This window comes from Sapajus apella, unplaced genomic scaffold, assembly GCF_009761245.1.
Source record: "Sapajus apella isolate SASKATOON/1434 unplaced genomic scaffold, GSC_monkey_1.0 scaffold44, whole genome shotgun sequence".
Classification (NCBI taxonomy): domain Eukaryota; kingdom Metazoa; phylum Chordata; class Mammalia; order Primates; family Cebidae; genus Sapajus; species Sapajus apella.
In genome coordinates this window covers 20,110,061-20,131,407 of record NW_022436984.1, presented here as the reverse complement: position 1 = coordinate 20,131,407, position 21,347 = coordinate 20,110,061, and the positions used below count along the sequence as shown (strand labels likewise).

Below are 21,347 nucleotides of genomic sequence, written 5' to 3'. Positions count from 1 at the left end.
AGTCAATCTTTAAGACTTCAAATTCAGATGTATAGGTAAACAATCTTTACAATTACTGAACAGCAAGGATATGCAAGGAATTGTACTAATCACTTTATTGGATTATCTTTAGTTCTCACAACAATCTTATGAGGTATGAGTTTTTATTACCACTTTAATGATGAGAACACTGAGGCTCAGGTTAAAAAACAAAACTTCAGGATGACATGCTCTCATCAGCGAACCCAGTCGTTCACATCCTTTCGGCAGATATAACCCTACAATGACAAGCCATCAGACTATCATGGCTTGATATTGTTTCTTAATATAAATTTTTAAAATCAGCCTTGCTTTCTTTATCAGTATTCCATAAATTTGCTTAGAATGGAATCAGTTCCCTGATTCAACTGAGTTTCTGGATCTGTGACTGCTGAGGAATAGACTCTAGACCACTTAGGTTAAGGTCATTCTTCTTTGAGGTCTGGTATGAATGACGCTTCCCTGAAGGACGCGCCTATTTCCTTGTTTATTAACCATAACAATGCTCTGACTCTTAATTATTAACTTTCTGCTATGAATTTCCAACATGTTCTATACATAGCAAAATATGTGAAGCTGAGTCACTACAGTGAGTTCCTGAAGAGCACCAGGTCCATATGTTTAACATGCCAGGGATACAGACAGCAAATGTAATATTTTATTGAGAAAATAAAAGACTTATGATGTCCATTCTTTCTTTAGCATAAGGACTTCTACACCTGCAAGGAAGTGGGCAGGAACACTGGCTGAGAAAGCAAGATCAGAACTTCTTTAAAACCAGCTCTAGAAAAAAAGAAAACAGGAAAGATAGCAATATTAAATTTATCCAAGTGCATAATGAACTGTTTGATAGAAACTCATAACTTTAAACTATGAAGCATGGGAGACTGCCTTAGTCTGGAAAAAGTTTAGGTTACATATTACATGTACGGTGTAAGAATAAGTGTTCCTTTCATTAAATCTAGTTATAAAGCTATCAATAAAGCTCAAGCTTAAAGTGGAATAATATATATATATATTTATTTATTTTTTTAAAAAAGCTCAAGCTAAAGTATCTGCAAAAACAGAAAAAAAGGATTGGGTATTTATCATCTTGTTTTTATCATTAACTTTTCTTATAACCCTCAAAATCCAAATTCTTAATTTTTCATCTCCTGCCTGTTATTTTTATTATAATCAGTACAGTCCACTAAATAAAAATTTTAAACAACATGATTTGTAATAGTTTTATGGTATTTGGTTACACAACTGTAGCACAACTTAATCATTTGAGGTTTCTAATTTTGTAAACATTATAAATACCACTGTAATGAATAAGTAACATACACATTTTGTGTGCATCTCTATTGCCTCATAATAAATTCATAAAAGGTAAACTTGAGCAAAGGTTATGAACATTTTCAGGATTCTGAATATTGCCAAACTGCCATTTAGAAAGCTGTATCACTGTATGTTCCTAGGAGCAATGGATATTTGCCAATACTTTATTATTTTCTATGTGAGAGACCTACTGGAGCACACAATTATTGCTATCATAAGTCAGCTCTTTGGCTTTTTCTGTAATCTTATTCCTTAAGTCTAGAGAAAGCTCTTTTAGAAAGTATCTGTGGTTGAGCAGTTTTTCCCATATTTCTTTTATTTAACAAATTCAGCTCTGTTGATTAAACTTAAATGCCTTATATCAGAAATAATAGGAATGACATTTTAAAAATAAAATAACTATCCTTCTATGAGTAGACCACCAATAAAAGATGCCCAAAATATAACTGGCAAACTTTGGGTTTAGGAATATTGAGTTATTATTCCTTTTTAAAAAAATTTATTCTGTAACTTTCTGTATTGCTTGAAAATTAAAATATGAGCCGACATGACTTTTAAAAATAAAGCCATCGTCTAAAAATTATAATATACCAAAAATTATAAAGAGCTTTTTTAAAAAAAGTAAACTCCTATACGTCCACTTTCAATTATCATGGAGTAAATTGTTTGGGCTAGACCTTCTGTAAATAACTATAAAACTCAGCAACATAAATGAAATATTATTTTCAGATATTTGGATGACAGGCAGCACAGGACTACGAATCCCGAGAGAAGAGAAACAAAGACTCACAAATGCCCTGGCTTTCTGCTTATATCCCATAGAGGAGAAACACCGAAAAAGCCACAAGAATCTCACTGAGTTGAGGAAATAGAGCTTGAAGTTTGAGGCTACTGAGGTTGCTGGAATTTGAGCAGCAAAACTAGAAGGGAGTTGTGGAGACAAAGTTTCAGAAATCTTTAGAGTGATCTCCTGAGTCTTTGCCTAGAGACTAAGCTGCACATGTGCAGGCAATACTGCATCGGATCAGTCAAAAAATAACATGTAGGGAAAGAGCAACTACAGAGTGTGAACCGAACAACTTCTGAGCTTGCAAGCACAGATCCAGAAGACATTAAAATTCCTAGCAGCTAGAGTGAAATACCTTGTTGAATACCTCATGCATTCAACAGAGACTCAGAAAAGGCATGCCTCTATATTAGAGGTAACCTAATCCTAAAATTAACAAAATTGGTAAAGCCAAAGATAAAAAGAGAAATCTTTAGAGCAGTGGGAAGAGAAAAAAGAATACATATTGTATCAAGTGAGCAATGGTAAGAAATACCACTAATTTCTCATCAGAAAGCTGGAAGATAATGAAATGATGACCTTAAAACGCTGAAAGAAAAAAAAAAAAACCCTGTTAACCCAAAATTCTATATCTGGCATGAATATCCTTAAAAAATGAAGGCAGAAGACTTCTGACTTCTAGTCATGAGCCAGAAGCAAAGTCCAGAATTGTCTGGCTGTTATAAACAAATAGAAAACTAGACAATATATCAAACAATAGTTTTTACACAAGGTAAGAGACAATATGAAAACATGATCCCCTAAAGAAGGAAAACAAATAAGGGAGCCCTATGATTGCTCCAGCTTTCTGCCTAGGACCAAAACACAGGGAGAGGAAGCCAAATAGAGTCACTAGTCTCACTAAGTTGAGGTGATAGAGCTCAGAATTTATAGAGTCTGAAGCAGCTAGAATTTGTAGGGCATTGAACCACAAAGGAAGAAATTACACAGAGAAAGTGCTCTAAAATATGCAAAAGGGGTCTTCTTGAGTTTCTGGCCAAATACCAATCTGCATACATGTGGTATGTAACTCCATGAGGCTACACAAAGAAAAATGTCCAAGAAAATAACAAATACTGGGACACTCTCCGCCAAACAATTTAGAGTTCACACAGGGCAGGATCAACAGCCAGCGGGGATGAATAAATCCTGATGAATATATGGGGGGATTAAAAGAGACACAAAAAAGTGCACACCTCAGTGGTGGGCCCGAACAGGCCCTAAACTAAAAGCTATTCCATATCTGCCCAAAAACAAACAAAAATTCCCCAAACAAAATACTCTGAAAATAAAACTTGAAAGTTCAAATTGATCCATAAAATTGGCCAAGCACGGTAGCTCATGCCTGTAATCCCAGCATTTGATGAGACCAAGGAGGGAGGAATCCTAAGCCTACAAGTTCAAGACTAGCTTGAGCAACACAGAGAGCCCCTGTCTGCACAAAAAAGTCAAAATATTAGCTGAGTGTGGTGTTGTGCACCTATGGTTCCAGCTACATGGCAGGATAAGGCAGGAGGATCTGTTGAGCCCAGATATTCAAGGCTGCAGTGAGCCATGTTTGTGCCACTGTACTCCAGCCAGGGTGAAAAAGTGAGACTCTGTCTTAATTAATTAAATTTATTAGTTAATTAAATAAAAAATTTAAAAAGTTGATCCATAAATAAACTTCTTGCCAGGACAAAACTCAACAATCAAGAAATGCCATATTAAAAAAAAAAAAAAAAATCAAGATACTCAACATCATGAAACCCATAAAAAATTACCAGACCTATGAAAAAGAAATAATAACCTATAATAAGTACCAAGAAATGGCTGGGGTAAGTAAAGGACATTTGAATAAAAGACCTTACAACAGCTATTGGAAAAGAGTTTAAAGACATAAAGAAAAACATCAACACAATGAAGAAAAAGGGAATACCTCACAGAGAAATGGAAACAATATATATGTAAAAGGAGCCACATAGGAATTCTAGATCTAAAAAAAAGGGGGGGCAAGGATATCTGATATGAAAAACTAACTGGACAGGCATTACAGCAAATTAGACAAATAAGCTGTTAACAAAAAAATCAGTTACCTTGAAGACAGGGCAGCAGAAAATTTCCAAATTAAAGGAAAAAGAAACATATTGGAAGAAAAATGGACAGGGCCTCAGTAATCTGTAAGTTAAAGTTAATATTAAGTGGTTGAACATATGTAGGATTAGAGTCTGAGGAGGAAAGAGACAGCTGGGAAGAAAAATATTTCAGGATAGATGGCTAAAAATTTTACAAATTTGATGAATACAATACACCCAGAGATCCATGAAGCTCAATAAACTTCCAAAAAAACCATACCAAGTGGAAACATAATAAAGTTGCTGACAACCAGTGATACAAACAAAATCTTAAAAGCAGCCAAAGGAAAAAAGCATATTATATATAGGGAAACAAATATAAGAATTACAACAAACTTCTTGTCAGAAACTATGCAAACAAGAAGATAGTAGAACAACAAGATGGTGGTAAGGGGATCCTAAAAACCTAGAATTCTATATCCATACCAACAACTTTCAAAACTGAAAACAAAATGAGAGGAATGTACTACAGGAAATGTAACAAGAAGTTTTTCAAGCAAAGGGAATATACTAGACACAAACTTGAATGGAAGAAATAAAAATCTAAAGAAATGGTTATATGAAGGTAAATATTAAAGATATTTTTCTTCCCTTTTTTTTTGACAGGGTCTCACTCTGTCACCCAGAGTGGAGTGGAGTGGCACGATCTCAGCTCACTGCAGACTCGACAGCCCAGGCTCAAGCTATCCTTCCACCTAAGCTTCCCGAGTAGCTTGACTTACAGGCATAAGCCACTGTATCCCACTATTTTTGTTATATTTTGTAGACACTGGGTCCTACTGTGTTGCTCAGGCTGGTCTTGAACTCCTGGGTTCAAATAATCCACCCACCTCAGCCTCCCAAAATGCTGGGATTACAGTATTTTCTCACTTTTAATTACTTGAAAAAGTAACCGCCTGACAAAGCAAAAAGAACACATAAGTTCAAAATGTATGACAACAAAAGCACAAAATATGGAGAAGAAGAAATATGGAAGTAACTATTATGATTCTTGAATTACACATTAAGTGGTAAAATACTAGTTGAAGGCAAATCATGATTAACTAAGGCCACCAACAAAAAATACTTAAAGAGATATAAGTTACAAACCAACAGAAAAGATAAAATAGAATCATAAAAGAATAATCCATCCAAAAACAGGTAGAAAATCAAAGAAAAAAGCAAGAGACAAACAAAAAACAAATAGTAAGACAGCACATTTTCATCCAACTATATCAAAATTACATTAAGTGCAAATGGTCTAAACCACTGCTTGGCATGGGGGCATGGCTGTGTTCCAATAAAATTTTATTTACGTGACAGGCCAGATTTGGCCTGCCAGCCATAGTTTGCCAACCCTGGTCTAAACACATCAATTAAAGGAGAGATTATCAGACTAAGTAGAAAAAAGCAAGACCCAACTACCTACTCTCTACAACAAATCCACTTTAATATAATGATATAAATAGGTTAAAAGGATGAAAAAGATATATCATGTAAATACTAATCAGAAGAAAAGTTTGTATCAGACAGAGACTTCCGAACAAGGGAAATTACCAGGGATAAATAGGACCATTTCATGATGACAGAGGGGTCAATTCATCAACAAGACTTAATAATCCTAAATGTACATGCACTCAACAGTACTGTAAACTATGCGTGAAATAGGAAACAAAACCTAACAGAAGTAACGGAAAGAAGAAACAGACAAATCCAAAATTTTCGCTGGAAACTTCAACCCTCCTCTCACAATTGTTGACAGAACCATAGACAGAAAATCAGTAACGATGAAAGACATAAGAAGATCAACTTAACCTAATTGGCATTTATAGAACACAGGAAAATAAACATTGTTTTCAAGCACACACTGAACATTCACCAAGATATACCATACGTTGGGCTATAAAACAATCCAAAAGTTTATAATTGGTTGAAGTTATTAAGAGTATGTATGTTTTCTGATCATCTTGGCATTAAATGAAAACACAGTAACAAAAGGATACCTGGAAAATACCAAGTATTTGAAAATTATTTGTAAACATTCTTTCAAACAATCCATGGGTCAAATAAAAAATTACAAGAGGAATTTTAAAATATTTTGAATGGAATAATAATTAGATCATATTATTATCTGTAGGATAGAGCTGAAGAATGCTTACAGGGAAACTTATAGCTTTAAACGTTAATAATTGCTTTTAAGAGAGTTTTGAAAATCAATGATCTAAGCTTTCACCTAAAAAAACTAGGGAAAAAAGAGCAAATTAAACCCAAAGTAAGGAGGAGGGAAGGAATTAAAGAGCTCAAATAATGAAACAGAAAACAGATAAACCATAGAGAAAAAGGAATGTCAAAAGTTGGTTCTTTGAAAGGATTGATGAAATTCATGTTCCTTCTTCAAGTTAGATTAATCAAGGACAAAAAAGGAGAAAAGGCATCCAATCTCAAGAATGAAAGAAGAAATAGATCCTACTGACATAAAAAGGAAATACTGTTTCATAAAATTTATAATTTATTTTCATGCTGATAAATTCAACAGATTTGAATGAACAGATTCTCCAAAGCAGAAATTACCAAAACGGACAAAAAGAAACAGAAAATCTGAGTAGTCTTATATTTGTTTTAAACACAGAGTCTCACTCAGTCACCCACCCTGCAGTGCAGTGGCATGATGATCACAGCTGACTGCTGCCTCGACCTCCCAGGCTCAAATGATCTTCCTGCCTCAACCTCCTGAGTAGCTGGAACTACAAGTAGGTGCCACTATGCCTGGCTAATTTTTAAATTTTTGGTAGAGATGGGGGTCTGCCTATGTTGCCCAGGCTGATCTTACTTCTGGGCTCAAGAGATCCTCCCACCTCAGCCTCCTAAAATGCTGGGATTACAGGCATGAGCCACTGAGCTGGGCCTATATTCACTCTTTTTAAAATTAAATTCCTTAATTAACAAGTTTCCACAAAGAAAACTCCAGGCCCAGATGGCTTCATTGATAAATTCCATCAAACAGTTAAGGAAGAAGAACATCAATTTTACCCAAAGTCTTCCACAAAATAAAGTAAGAGGAACCATTTCCTAATTGATTTTATAAAGTCAGCATAACTCTGATACCAAAACAAGATAAAGCCACAAAACAAATGAACAAACAAACAACAAAAACAAAAAAACTATAGACCAAGAATCCCTCATTGAATCTAGGGGGACAAAAAACCCCTGACAACACATCTCAACCAAGTGTTTATCTCAAGAATGCAAGGTTGATTTAATAATCAAATACCAATCCATGTAATTCACCATCTTAATAGAATAAAGAAGAAATACCACATAAGCATCTCAATAGATGTAGAATCATTTAAGAAAGCTAAACATCCACTTCTGGGAAAAAAAAAAAAAAAACCTCTAAGCAAAGAAAACTTCTTCAATCTGATAAAGGGCATCTATGAAAAACCTATAACTAACATATTCAGTGGTGAAAGACAAGAGTTCTTCTACACTAAAAAAGATCTTAATAGAGCTATATCATGTTCATGTTAAGATGTAAATTCTCTCCGATTCATAGATTTAAATGCAACCCTAATAAAAATTCAAAAAGGCTTTTTTTGCAGATATTGATAAACTGATTATAAAATTTATATGGAAATGCACAATACCTAAAAAAAGTCTAAACAATCTTGAAAAAGAACTAACTGGAGAAGTTATATTATCTTATTTCAAGCCTTAATGCTATGGTAAATCAAGACAGTGTGATAGTGGCAGAAAGACAAATAGATGAACAGAATAGAGTCTACAGACAGATCCACACTTACCCCATTAACTGATCTTTAACAATGTGCCAAAGCAATTAAAGGAGAAAGGAAAGTATACTGTGTTGGAACAATTAGTTATCTATATGGGGCAAAAATCTAACCTCAACCAATAACTCAGCCTCAACATACAAAAATTAATTTGAGACAGTTCATAGAACTAAAAATAAAAGCTAGCAGTATAAAGCATCTGGAAGAAAACACAGGATAATATCTTCACAACTGTGGTGGTGGCAAAGATTCTTAGGACCCAGAAAACACTAACATAAGAGGAAATATTGATAAAACAGACCACTAAATTAAAAACTTTTGTTCATTGAAAGATGCCACCAAGACAAAGAACAGTTAAGCCACAGACTGGGAGAAAAATCTGTAATACATTTATGTGACAAAGAACTCATATTCAATTAATATACAAATCCTAAACCTTAACAGTAAAATGATATAAAATTGGCAACTGGCTAATGTCTTGAACAGATATATCATTAAGGATGATATGCAAAACAGTCTATAAGTACATGCTAAAAATGCATGACATCAGTAGTTACAAGGAAAATGCAAATCCAAACCACAATGAGATGTCCTAGTATGATTAATAAACCAAATATTGATAATGATAAGGAACAAAGAGAACTCTCACAGATTGCTTGTGGGAATGTAAAATGGTAAAACTATCTCAGAAATTAAATTGTTGTGCAAGTTCCTCGTAATGCTAAGCATACACCTATTTTAAAACCCAGCAATTTCGCTTCATGTATTGACCCAAGAAAAAAGAAAACATGTCACAAAAAGACTTATACAAGAATGTTCATAGCAACTTTATTCATAACAGTTGAAAACTGGAGACAACCTTTTCCACAATAATAATACTTATACAATGGAATACTACTCTACAACTAAAAGGAACAATTATTACATGTAACATGGATGAACCTCAAAAACATGCTGATCAAAAGAAGCCAGATTCAAAAGAGTACGTACTGCATGACTCCACTCATATAAAACTCTAGAACAAAGTTAATCTTACGTGAAATAAATCAGAACAGTGACTACAGTCATGGAAAGGGAGAAACAGCAAGGACTGAATGGGAAAGGAGCACAGGGGGCTCTTTCTGCAGTGATGGAAATAGTAAGTTACAAAGCTGTATTAAGTGTCAAAACTAATCTTGAACTTATGTATACCTTGAACCTGGTACATTCCTATGTAGATCTTTACATTTTCTTTATTAGTGTAGAAAGAACTCAGTCTTTCACCAATTAATATGATACTAGCTATAGGTTTTTAATAGATGCCCTTTATCAGACTGAAGAAGTTCTCTCCTATATTTAGTTTGCTTAGAGTTGCTTTTTTTTCCACAAGTGGATGTTTAACTTTCTTAAGGTTATTAAAGATATTTAGTGTATGGAACTATACATACACTTAATATCTATTTCACTATATGTAAATTATACTTCTGCTTTTTAAAAAAATTAAAGGAAAACAACCACCAAAAAATGAAATTCTATCTTCTTACTCTTTGCCCACTCTCTAAAACAGTATCAACTAAACTTGGGTCTGAGGACCATATATATCAGAATCACCTCGACCTTTGCCTTAACTTTTCTGAACCAGAATTCAGGCATGGGGGTGGGAGACTGGGAATCTGTATTTTAAAAAAGAGCTCCAGGTAATTCTCATGTCCAAGAAAGTTTAAGAATTGCTGTTATAGCAGTATGTAAGGAGAAAACAAAAAGATACAAGGGATTTAAATGTATGTAAATTAAGTAATCAGTGCTACAAACATCAAAAACTAGAACAGTTATCACTGAAGTCCCAAATTGCTATTTAAATTATGTTACGGTATCCTCTGTTCACATTCAATTTTCTACTTAGTGCTTTAAGGAGTTTCAATTCCCAATTTTAGTTTTCAATCATCTACCCACATATTTCATTAATCTCAACTCAAAATACCCATTTTAGATAAGGAATCTTGTTCACCTGGTCCTTTCTGCTCTCCCCCTCCCCTGCTTAATGTTCTATTTCTTTCTTGGTACTGTTTTCCCCATCTCTTAATAGGGTTATTCCTGCTTTCTTCTGCACAGCCTTGTCTTTCTACCGTCTTTAAAACTGAACCCAAGGGCAGGTGCGGTGGCTTACGCCTATAATCCCAGCATTTTGGGAGGCCAAGGCCGGTGGATCACCTGAGGTCAGCAGTTCGAGATCAGCCTGGCCAACATGGTGAAATCCCATCTCTACTAAGCATACAAAAATTAGCTGGGCAAGATGGCACATGCTCTAATCCCAGCTACTTGGGAGGCTGAGACAGGAGAATGCTTGAGTCTGGGAGGCGGAGGTTGCAGTGAGACTGCGCCACTGCACTCCAGCCTGAGTGACAGAGCAAGACTCTGTCTCAAAAAAATAAAAAATAAATAAAAATAAAAATACGGAACCCCAAACTCATCTTTTCCACTAAGTGCTAAACACCACCTAAGTCAGATTCTTTCCAAATTCCCTTCAGCACTTGAAGATCTTCCTTCTAATAGACATATTTATTTCATTGAAATTGGACATCTCATCTTAATGACTCATTAACCCCATTCTTTGCTAGAGAGCAGAACCTTTGGGGGAGAACTGAAAAGATTACAGCCTCTTCTCTCAAGCTGTTTTTATTTTTCCCTCTTTGAGTTGCTCAAAGGGGCTGGAGAGGTAAGGAGGGAAAGGGGCAAAGTGATAGTTGCTTGGGGATGCTCTGAAACAGATACTAAAGAAAGTGAAAAAAGACTTCAATCTTCAGTATCTGTTCAGACCACTTCACCAGCCCAAAGCAGCAAACAGGGATTCCAAAAAGTAACTCTAGGTGAGGGATAAGGAAATGTATTTGTCTAAGAATCCTGTGTTGTACTGGATGGCTAGCCAGGATACTGAAGGCAGGAAGAAAGATCCCAAGTGGTACAGTGTTTCAAGGACACTCAAATATTTCTGGCAGCAAATATTTTCCTATATTTTTTGTAAGACTAGGTAGCAGGTTTGGGGTGGCAATGGGTAACAGGTAAGTATTATGAAATGTCTACACTCTTGAACCAAATACCAGTAATGGCAGTTACTTTTTGTTCTGAATGCATTATCATTTAGATATTATGGGCATTACTCATCTACTTTCATAATTTTCAGCTATAAAGTATATGCCTTCAAAATCGTATCTATAAGCCTGACCACACTTCTGATCCAGAATTTCTGATCTGTATTTCCAACTGATATTGTGGTATCTTTACTTACCTAAAAAGCATTATTACTTATCTGAAATCAAACTCAGTATTCTCTCTCTCTCTCTCAAACTTGCATGTATTATCCTATTGCCAAGCCAGGAACCTTAGACTCATACTCAACTTCTGTCACCTTCTAACATTAACAAAATCTGGAGGACTCAAACTTTTAAGTATCTCTGAAATGAGCAGTGCTCTTGTTTCCAACCACACTACAAATTCCTTAAATCAGACCATCGTATGATCAATCTCTTTCTTGAACTAGAGCTGAGCCTTAAATGGCCTCCTTGACTGTCATCTATCTACCACAAGTCAAGGAGAATTGATTCATTCACTCACCTTGCCATGTGTAATACAGTCCCTGACTTACAATTTGGTTCAATTCACAACCATTCTGTTTTTCATTTTCAGTATGGTATTCATTAAGTTATATAAGATATTCAACTTTATTATAAAATAGGCTTTCTGTTAGATGATTTTGCCCAACTGTAGGCTAATGTAAGTGCTCTGAGCACATTTAAGGTAGGCTAGGCTAAGCTATAGTGCTGGTAGGTTAGGCATATTATTATCATTTCTTATCTAATGGTATTTTCAACTTAGGATGGGTTTATCAGAACTACACTGTAAGTCGAGGAGCATTTGTATTTGCTTAGTAATTACTTGGTGAATGTCTCCAATCTTTTCTCCTTCAGACTATTCTCTTTATTACTGCTGTGATCAATTTTCCAAAACATAAAACTGTTTGTATCACTTCCCATCCATAAAACTAAATAAAAATCCAAACTCCTGGTATGGCATACATACAAAACCCTTTACAATTTACTCCCCTCCTACCTCCGTCCTAGTCTGGTTTCCTAATTTTCTTTTGCACTGATTTAGAAAAATCAAATAGCACCTTCCTCCTTAAACACTCTATAGCCTTTCATTTCTAATAATCTACAATAAACAGTAACTCAGTCCAGCTTACTTCATTTTTATGAGCACTCTTATAACTATTTACAACCATTAGCTAAACCTGTACAGAAGTAATAAGTGAAGAAACAATCACAAAACACAGCAACTCTCAATTAGCTTATTTTCATAGCCTTATTAACGTGGTCAATATAGACTAAATGAAAAGTGATTAAAATGTTTCAACTATCTCCTGAGCCACCACTTTACAGTAAATTGACATTAAAATTCTTCCATTATAGACTTATCTACCTTGTGATTGACAGGCACAAAGAGAACTATAAATCAACTTTCTTCCCATCTGTCCTTTTCCGCTCATCTTTAATACCTCCCTTCCCCACCTCTCCTCCTCTACTTTCTGTCCTAGTCCTGCCACCTAAGTTTTCACGGCATCCTTTTTCTCCACTCTTCAAAGGAACATCAGCATTCCTCTATCCTCATTTGTACAGCATTTAAAATTTATAAAGCATTCTTACATATACTTACTTGATCTTTACAACCTTACTTTTTTGAGATTTCAAAATCAAATGCTGCCATTGGTACTTTCTTATATTTTTCTCAATTTTGAGGAAACCATGGTTCAAAGAAGTTCAGTGACTCATCTAATATACTGCTATTCCCTTTGCCTGCAACTCGACAACCCCTTTCACCCGCTGATCTCTCAAGACACAGTCCAAGCTTTCCTCTACCTCCAGGGCAAGAAGAATGGTATGCTTATTTCCATACCACCCATACCATCCTAATGTTTTTCACATCACTACTTTATACCACTAGAACAACCCAGGTCTCTAGGTTCCTATTCTGGTGACTTTTCTATTAAACAATATTTTCCTTGTTAATTAATGTTCCTTTTATTAATGCAACCATCCAGCATTTTACAAAGTCAATGGAAGAAATGTCATGGTTAACCAGAGGTGACTAAAACTGTACACCAAGACATTCCTAGCTTTCCTTAAAAATCAAGAATTTAAGGAATGTCTCTAAATCTTCTCAAAGTATTTAGATACCATCCTTGTGGTAAAATGACATCCAAAGCCAAACATAGCAAAGAGTAAAAGAGCACTTCATAAACCCTAACTTAAATTATTACAAGTTTTAAGTGGTGCCTCCTAATATCCTGGGAAATGTCTAGGATTAACAATCAATAGACTAGCACATTAGTCTCAACTCTACCACACATGGGCTGACTTGGGAAAATCACTTAACCTTCTCTTGCCAAACTTCCTTTTCTATAAAATTAGATAATGCCACCTGCCTTTCTGAATTAACAGAATTAAATGTAAGAACAGTCATAATAAATCACTTAGCCTGGAACATAATAAACAGTCAAAATATGATAACCCCTTCATTTTTTTATATAGCATCATTTTTGTTTTCAGAACCATGCCCAGCGATGCTTCACCTATTCTTGGACTTTCTGACCCTGCAGCAACCACAATAAATGCCTTCAAGGAAGTCATCTACATAACTTCTGGATCCCCTTCCTGGGTCACAACTCAGGTCCTATAAATATAATTTGGAATACCTTCCCCTAAATGCATTATCTTATTCTGTGCCACATGAAAACTCATCAGAGGATATTCCTGTAGCTTCTCCTTGCTGGCTTGGCTTTTAACTACCTGGAACAGCACATGGAGTCAGCTACAAATCTGGCAACTGTCACTGCCAGTCTATCTTTTAAATCATTTATAAAAATGTTAAATAAAACTCATCCGAGTACTGATCACCTGAAGGATAATGGGGTTGGACTGCTGTTTTCATGTCAATACCCAATGTCAAAGATGAAATAATTAGATAAAGAAGCTCCCCTTTGGCCACATGCATATTTAACTCTTAAGAAAGTACTTGGGTTTCTCCTTATAGACTATATTTAACATTCAGTGGGTTTCTTCTTTAGCTTTAAGTATATTTCAGACGCTTTCCTGTTTGGTAATCTGTAGGAAAAAACAAACTCAGTTTCTTCACATTGTCATTCAACAATCAATTCTTGTGACCTCAAAAAGTGTGTAAGGATTTCTCTGTACCAAAAAGCAAGCAATCAATTCTACAGCAGATACCAACTGGGTGTCCTCTAATTCAATTCTGACACCAGCTACACCTAGAGGTAGCGTGAGATTGCACAGGTTGAGGACTCAGACCCAAAGACTGAGCCCCACTTCCGATGCCAATCCCAATCTCCATTATTTTACCTGTGCTCTGACCAACTGGCTATAAACTGGGGTTTCTACAACCTTCTCCTTGAGTTTGATTAATTTGCTAGAGCAACTCGCAGAACTCAGAGAAACACTGTGAAGTATGTGCTAGTTTATTACAAACTATATTTTAAGGACACAAATAAACAGCCAGAAATAGGGCAGGGTCTGAAGTGCAGCAGCTTCTGTCCTCCATGGGATTGGAGTGTGCCATTCTCCCAGAATGTGGATGTGTTCTTGTTCACCTTCACAGAGGCCCCCACAAGTCTGGCCCCCGTCTTCTCCCGGGTGGTTGGTAGGTGGAGTTGACAGTAGCAACCCTCAGAGCCCAAGGCTGATTTCCCTGGAGATCATCACCTCCAACCAGTGCTTACCTAGGGACTTTCCAAAAATAGTTTCATTAACATATGCTCAGGTGTGTTTGAAAGTGCTTGTTGTAAATAACAAAAGACTATCTTTCATCTTTATTGCTCAGAAGCTGTTTCAGAGCTGCTTCAGGAACCAAGGATAAGCGGCCAACTACTCTAACAAAAGATACTTTTATTGTTCTAGTCACTTAGGAAATAATGAGGCTTACAGGAGCTGTTTGAGCTGGGAATCACAGCTGAAAAGCAAAATATATATAGTACATAATGATATTACATCCTGATACAACGCGCCAACCTGTGGGATTTGGGATTCACACTAGAGTTAAATTCCTACAAAATCCGGTTTACCTTAACACTACTCTCTATCCAACCACCTCTGATTCTTATCCTAACTCCCCTCCTCCAACTTCCTACCATATACGCAGGTCTAAAGTACAGTTTCCATATCATTTCCATTCCATCATTCTAGTTCTCATTGTTCCATTTTCCCTATGTCTATTATTTAAATAAGCTTCCACCCTTTTAGATTGTTTGAAATACTTCTAACTCAAGGATACTGCTCAGAATAGGAAGACTGGACATTGCTCCTGTCTATGGTCATCCTCCAATAAAATAAGGAAGTCAATTTAAACATGATCCCAAAGCACATAAGCCCATTTCAAATACAATTTTTAAAAAATTATGTTCATTACTTCTTCCTCTTACCAGCTTTGATAAAAAAAAAATATTACTGTATGAAAGCTCATCAAAGTAAGGTAAATTTAATTTTGGTGTTAAGCAGCATATAAACCTGTGAAAACATATTCTTGCTATTTTACGTTTCATAACACAGTATGGTCTGTCTCAAATCATTCCCTACAATTTTTCACCTACATGTAAAGGCAGGCAGGCAACTAATTTTCAGGTCACTAAGATGCAAATTTATCCAACATTAACATGAGTCAACAATCCAGCCTAATTAGCCTTTCAAGATTATTTCTGCTCTGACCACATTCAAAAGCCTTCCCCCCTCCCCTTATGAGGAGGCTAGCTGGCTAACTCAGATGAAGAATCTGTTAAGATGGACAAGACAAATAATTCATATTTTCCCTCTTTCATTTTCTAACAACTGCGCTGAAGCTAAGAAAGTAATTTTTACAGTCTACACCTACTCAGTTCACATACCCATGAATTTTAAGTATGAATAACAGTCCATTCACAATGGCATAATTATCTTTAAATGTATAAAGAAACTCCAACCTAATGAAAAAATGAGCAATGGTTGGTTATATTTTAACATGACATGCCTTCTAAAACCATATTAAACTAATTTATTCACATGGTTAGATTATATAATAGACCTGAAGAAAGTACCTATGAAATCCCTAAAGGTATGTCATGAATGTAATAAAGGCCCAATACATTGTGGTAACTTCATAATCCTTATTGTAAGAGTTAATCAAAAGAATATTAGAAATTGGTCACTCTTCAAACACTAAAATTCTGTATCAGTGAAAAAATATATATAACTAGAAACTTGTGATGGCTACACATAACTTTCTTAGCCCTGCTAGCATCAATTTACACTAAAGAATTGGCCAAAGTATTCATCATTTGAAGTACCACCAACAGCATGACTGCCTGCGATCAAAAACAATAGCAAGACTACTGCTGGTATAATAACAATGCTTTTGAGCTATAGCTTGTTTCTAGTTTTAATCCCTCATCTGTAAAATAGACTCACTTCAATGACACTCTAAAAATAAGGGCATGTAACATACATTATGGAGATACATTTTTAAAATGATGAAAATTAATGTTAAAAAAAGTCATTAAAAAACAGCTCTTGCATGACAAACAAGAAGTTACATATTGTGACAGAAGGCAAAGATGCTGTAAGGAAAGACCACAAAGATGCATGAGAATCTAAGTTAAAAGGTCTACAAATGAAAGAAGGACTATTACAAAAGCAACAGAAAAACCTGAGAAGGCAGAACCATAGAACACCAAGAGAAATTCCCTATTCTTTAGATAATACACCATTAACAAGGACTCTGAGATAACTTATGACTCAAACTGTTACCGTCAAAAACATTTGCTAAAACACATGGTCATGACACTAGTTGGACCTGGGTTACAGCAAATTAAAAAGAACCATATGTTATAAAATTGGAGTCACACAAATTTTATCACTAAAATCTCACGGCTTAATGAATGAAGTCATCAAAATATTCACTTAATAGAAAACAGGATTCAATGATTTTCCCATGGTTCCAAGGGCAGAGAAGAGTTCCAATCAATAATATACCTTATAAATTCCTAACTTCCTCATCCAAGCATACCCAGCAGTTCTCCAGTACTCTAGTATTGTATTTTCACTAGAATACCTGCAAATCAATTATTAATATTTTTGTTCTAGAATAATGAAACTGCAACAAGGATCTCCCAACGACATTCAGAAACACTAGCACATTCACTTTAATCTGATATGCAGACCTAATTAGAAGTCCAAAGTAAGCAGAGGAAGGAGAGCGAGCAAATATGAAACATCAGAGGATCATTTGCACCAAGTACCCCTTACTGAAGACTATGATTTGATCATGCATTTTTCTAGGAATTTTTGTAGCTTGAAAGTGTGTGTACAGCAAGGAAATAAATGGGCACACAACTGCCTGCTTATACACCTAATAAACCACAGAGAATAAGGTCTAATATTTGCTGTACCCTTACAATGCAGTAGGCAGGCAAGGTTAAACCTCATCGCTATGCTATGAGGTAGGTACTTCGAACATTCTCACTTTACAAATGAGTAAAGTCAGGTACAATGTGGCTAAATCACTTGCCTGAGATACGTGAAGGGGCTGAGATACAAATCTTGTCTTTCTCTATTTCACCTATAATAGGAATTATGTATTCATAATGATCACGTAACTATTCTCTCTTTTTAAAGGTAGTAAATCCATTTTAACAAAAATCCCCACACTAACTGAAAATAATTTTCATATAATTTACTTTGAAAATATAAGAGCCTTTTGAATTTCGAAAATCTTTTAAGCAATTAATTTTTAACATAAAAATTACAGAATGCTAAACTATGCTAAGACATTCATCTAATATTTTAATCTAAATGACGGTTTGTCTCTTTCCAATGACAGGGAACTCTCAGCACTAACACTAACAATGCAGCATGCTGTTTTAAACTTTTAAATAAAGGCCCACCCAGTTTTATATAATTTCATGGATAAAAGTAGTCAACTCAAACTTCATCCTTAGAAGGGAACAATATCACGAATAATCCAAAAACCATTGACAGTTGGCACGAGAATGCTTTAGAAATAAACAATGTGAAAGCGATCAAGCAAAAAACCTCTGTACTGGAGTCCACAGACCTGCCCACCAATCCTGGCCGCATCACTAAATAGCACTTTAATCCCTTCAACTGCTCAGAGCCTTGGTTTCCTAATCTGCAAAATAATCATCTCCATGGTCGTCTACCCTTCCAGCTCTAAAAGAATTGTGACTCATACACATGTATCTTTTTTCCAAGCTTCCCATTCTCATTCTGTTTAGTTACTACCATTACTTCACAGCCATTAAGTGTTATTTTTCCTTAGTTCTACAAAAGGAGAAAACACCCCAATCTAAACAAAGGTGATAGGGGAAAGCTTTCCCGACCACTGGTGTGCCATAGATGATTCTCAAGGTGAATAATGTAAAAGCTATTATAATGGTAAAAGGTGTTAGGTTTCAATATTTTAGGCTACTGTTTTGTATGCCAGTACATTCTCCCCGAGGATGAATAGTAAAATTCAAGGACAATAGGGAGAAAAAAATACAAAATTATCCATTAGTTATTCAAGAACTAAGAAGGTGCCAACTGAAAATATTAACACCTTTTTGCAGAAATGTTTTCTCTGATGAATAAAAGGGCCAAAATATCTACAAATTTTTCCAAAATATGTTTCAGTACCAATTAGCTTTCATTTTGTAAACTGTAAAGTACTCTACAAATGCAAAAAGTTAGTATCATATATACGATTAAGAAAATATTCATAATATTAAAGATCTCTTCTCAGTGAAATGAAGAACTGCCATGGACTGCCACAGAGGTGGACTCTGGGGACCACCACTACTGCCTAAACCCGGTATGCATTTTCTGTGTTACCGACCCACTCTGTAGAGTGTTATGTAAATGAAAAATTATTAAAATTAAACTAAACAACTGACATTAAGACTACCAATTGTTAGGAAACTCAACCTGATTTTAGTATTGCTCAATAGAGCTGCTATCTTACCATCTTCTTCCCAGTCAACACTTTTGAAGTTCAATTTTGCATGATTGTGTAGAGAAATAAAAGGAAAAGAAAGAATGTGAATTACTTATTAGTCTTCTAGAATAAAACTCGGTAGTATATAATAGCACAATCCAGTCTAAATGTTAAATAGGGAAGAAGTAAGCCACCACTACGAATAGAGAGGTCGCTACAAGAATTTCAAGGTGTAGTTATGAGAATTTCCAGCAAAACTTGTAACTGATAGAATACCATCAAACATACATATACATTTTTCAATAAAAGACAACTGACAAAGTCCAGCAGCAGCCAGGCACCTTTTAGTTGGAATGTCACAAGAAAATGTCAAAATTTCCTTGTGGCTCCAATCCCTCAAGCCTTTCAAAGTTCAGAACCAAACCAAGATGTATTTACACGGTTTTTAAACAATTCCCTCTCCACAAAATCCACAAAATCCGCTTCTGCTACTCGGATACCCAAACCCCACATCAAAGACTCTTCGGAGCCCAAGTAGTTGCAGAGGGGTCTACCAGCTCCCGCCTCCGCATCCCTTACCCACCTTGGTTAGTTAAACCTCCCGGGGCGCTAAATTCATTTTCCACATCTATACTCCCCGGTTTCCTCCCTCATCCCCCAGTGGATCTTTTCTCCTCGACCTTGAGGACCCCCAGATCGGGCCCTTGGAGCCCCAAGTGACTTGGTCGGTGCCCCCTTCCCTGCAGCCTGCGTAATTGGCTCAGTCTCCGGTGGCCTCCCTGCGACCCACCAAGACCCCGATCACGAATGTCCTCCTACTGGCCCCGGACGACCCCCTTCCCCTTAGGTACCCCACGTTCCTCCAACCGGAATAACAATTCCACAGAAATGCATCGAAAGCCTACTAAGCGCAAGCTCCCACTGTGCGCGGCGTGATCTGCACGGGGCTCGCGGCCCGGGCTCGCCGTCCTTTTCCCGGCCAGCCCATCCCAGTCCCAAGCCGGCGCTGCCTCCACCGGCTTGCGGGGGCGACAGCCGGGGGCGCACTGCGCCGGGCGCGGGTACCGGGGCAGCGAGAGCCAGCCGCGGACCACGGCGTGGGGGCCGGGGAGCAGGCGGCGGGCCGGGCGCAACCGCAGAGACACTCACCGTTCGGGACGCGCGGGGCGGCCTCATCCAGGGCACCTGCGGCCAGGCAGGACGGGCCGGGACGGCGCAGTCACCGACAGGGCGAGTCCGCCCGCCCTCCGGTGCGTCCCGTCCCCTCCGGCTGCCCAGCGAGCGCAGCCTGGCTTCCTCCGGACGGAGCCTGGGGACCCCAGCTCCGCCGGATGCCCCCGTCAGGCCCCTACCCCCTTCCCGGCCGCCTCCCCCTCTTCACCCGTTTCCCCTCCCCCCTCCCCCCAACCCCCACTGGAATGGAAAATACCTCCCGGGGCGGGGGGCGGGGGGCGGGGGGCGGGAGGGGGCACGCCTCTCTGAAGGGCAGCCTACCGTGACCAATAGCAGGCGGGGCTTTGGAGGGGCGGGATTCCTAGCGGCCAATCCGGAGGCGTGTAGGTGAAGGCCGAAGGAGGAAGGCCGGGCGCGAGAGCTGGGCGGCCCGGGAGTCAGGGGGGTCCGGCCGCTTGGGTGCGCGCTATGCGCGGCTGCCATTTTGGAGTCGGGCAGCTGCGACGGCGGACGGGTCCGGCCAAGGAAAGGGAGGAGCCAGTCAGGTGGGAGAGAGGCGGTCACATGGGTTTGAGAGGCGTGGTAAAGCGGCTGCCGCCCGAAGGGAGGGGTTGGCGGAGGCGAGTTTCGGGGGGTTGGGGGGGGGTGTCACGTGGTCTGAGAAGGGCTAGCGATGGGCTTGTGGGTGGAAGGTTAACCTGAGGTGGGAGTGGGGGGAAAAGCGTTGTCCCTGGTTTCAAGTCTTAGGGAAAAGGAGAGGAAAGTGCTGAATGGAGGGTGTGAGTGCCGGGTAGGAAAATGTGAATGAGTCTCCCTAGCGCCCTTCAGCATGGAGCCACCCAGTTAGCAAGTTCCAAGATTCACGGGAAACCAGGCACCTCCTGCAATTCAAGTATTCCCATCCTCGCCCCCAGCGGCCACAATAATGACTCACAAATCCGATGTAGGGGTGTCAGTCTCCCTGTTTTTGTCTGCCCTTTACATGGAAGGGTCCCCTCCCTGGAAATGGCTGAAAGGGTAGCGGAAGAGAAGCGTAGTTCAGGGATCGTGACGCCTGAAAGGGCTCTTTTCTGCTGCCCCCCCCCCCCCTTTTTTTAGACGGTGTCTTCCTGTGTTGCC

The 21,347-nt window shown here is 37.9% G+C and overlaps 1 protein-coding gene across 3 annotated transcripts in view; it reads right to left on the bottom strand.

The window, feature by feature from the left end:
• The window catches only part of SOCS5 (suppressor of cytokine signaling 5), a 58,315-nt gene extending 37,548 nt beyond the window's left edge, over window positions 1-20,767 (bottom strand). Inside the window, exon 1 of one of the 3 annotated variants that reach the window (XM_032239472.1) lies at window positions 20,550-20,767. The gene's annotated coding sequence lies outside the window, so the exon portion shown is untranslated. Of the gene's footprint in view, window positions 1-19,638; window positions 20,137-20,204; window positions 20,476-20,549 lie in introns of those variants that run through there. The other 2 variants (XM_032239470.1, XM_032239474.1) reach the window with 2 other exon arrangements.
• Between the last annotated feature and the right edge of the window lie 580 nt (window positions 20,768-21,347).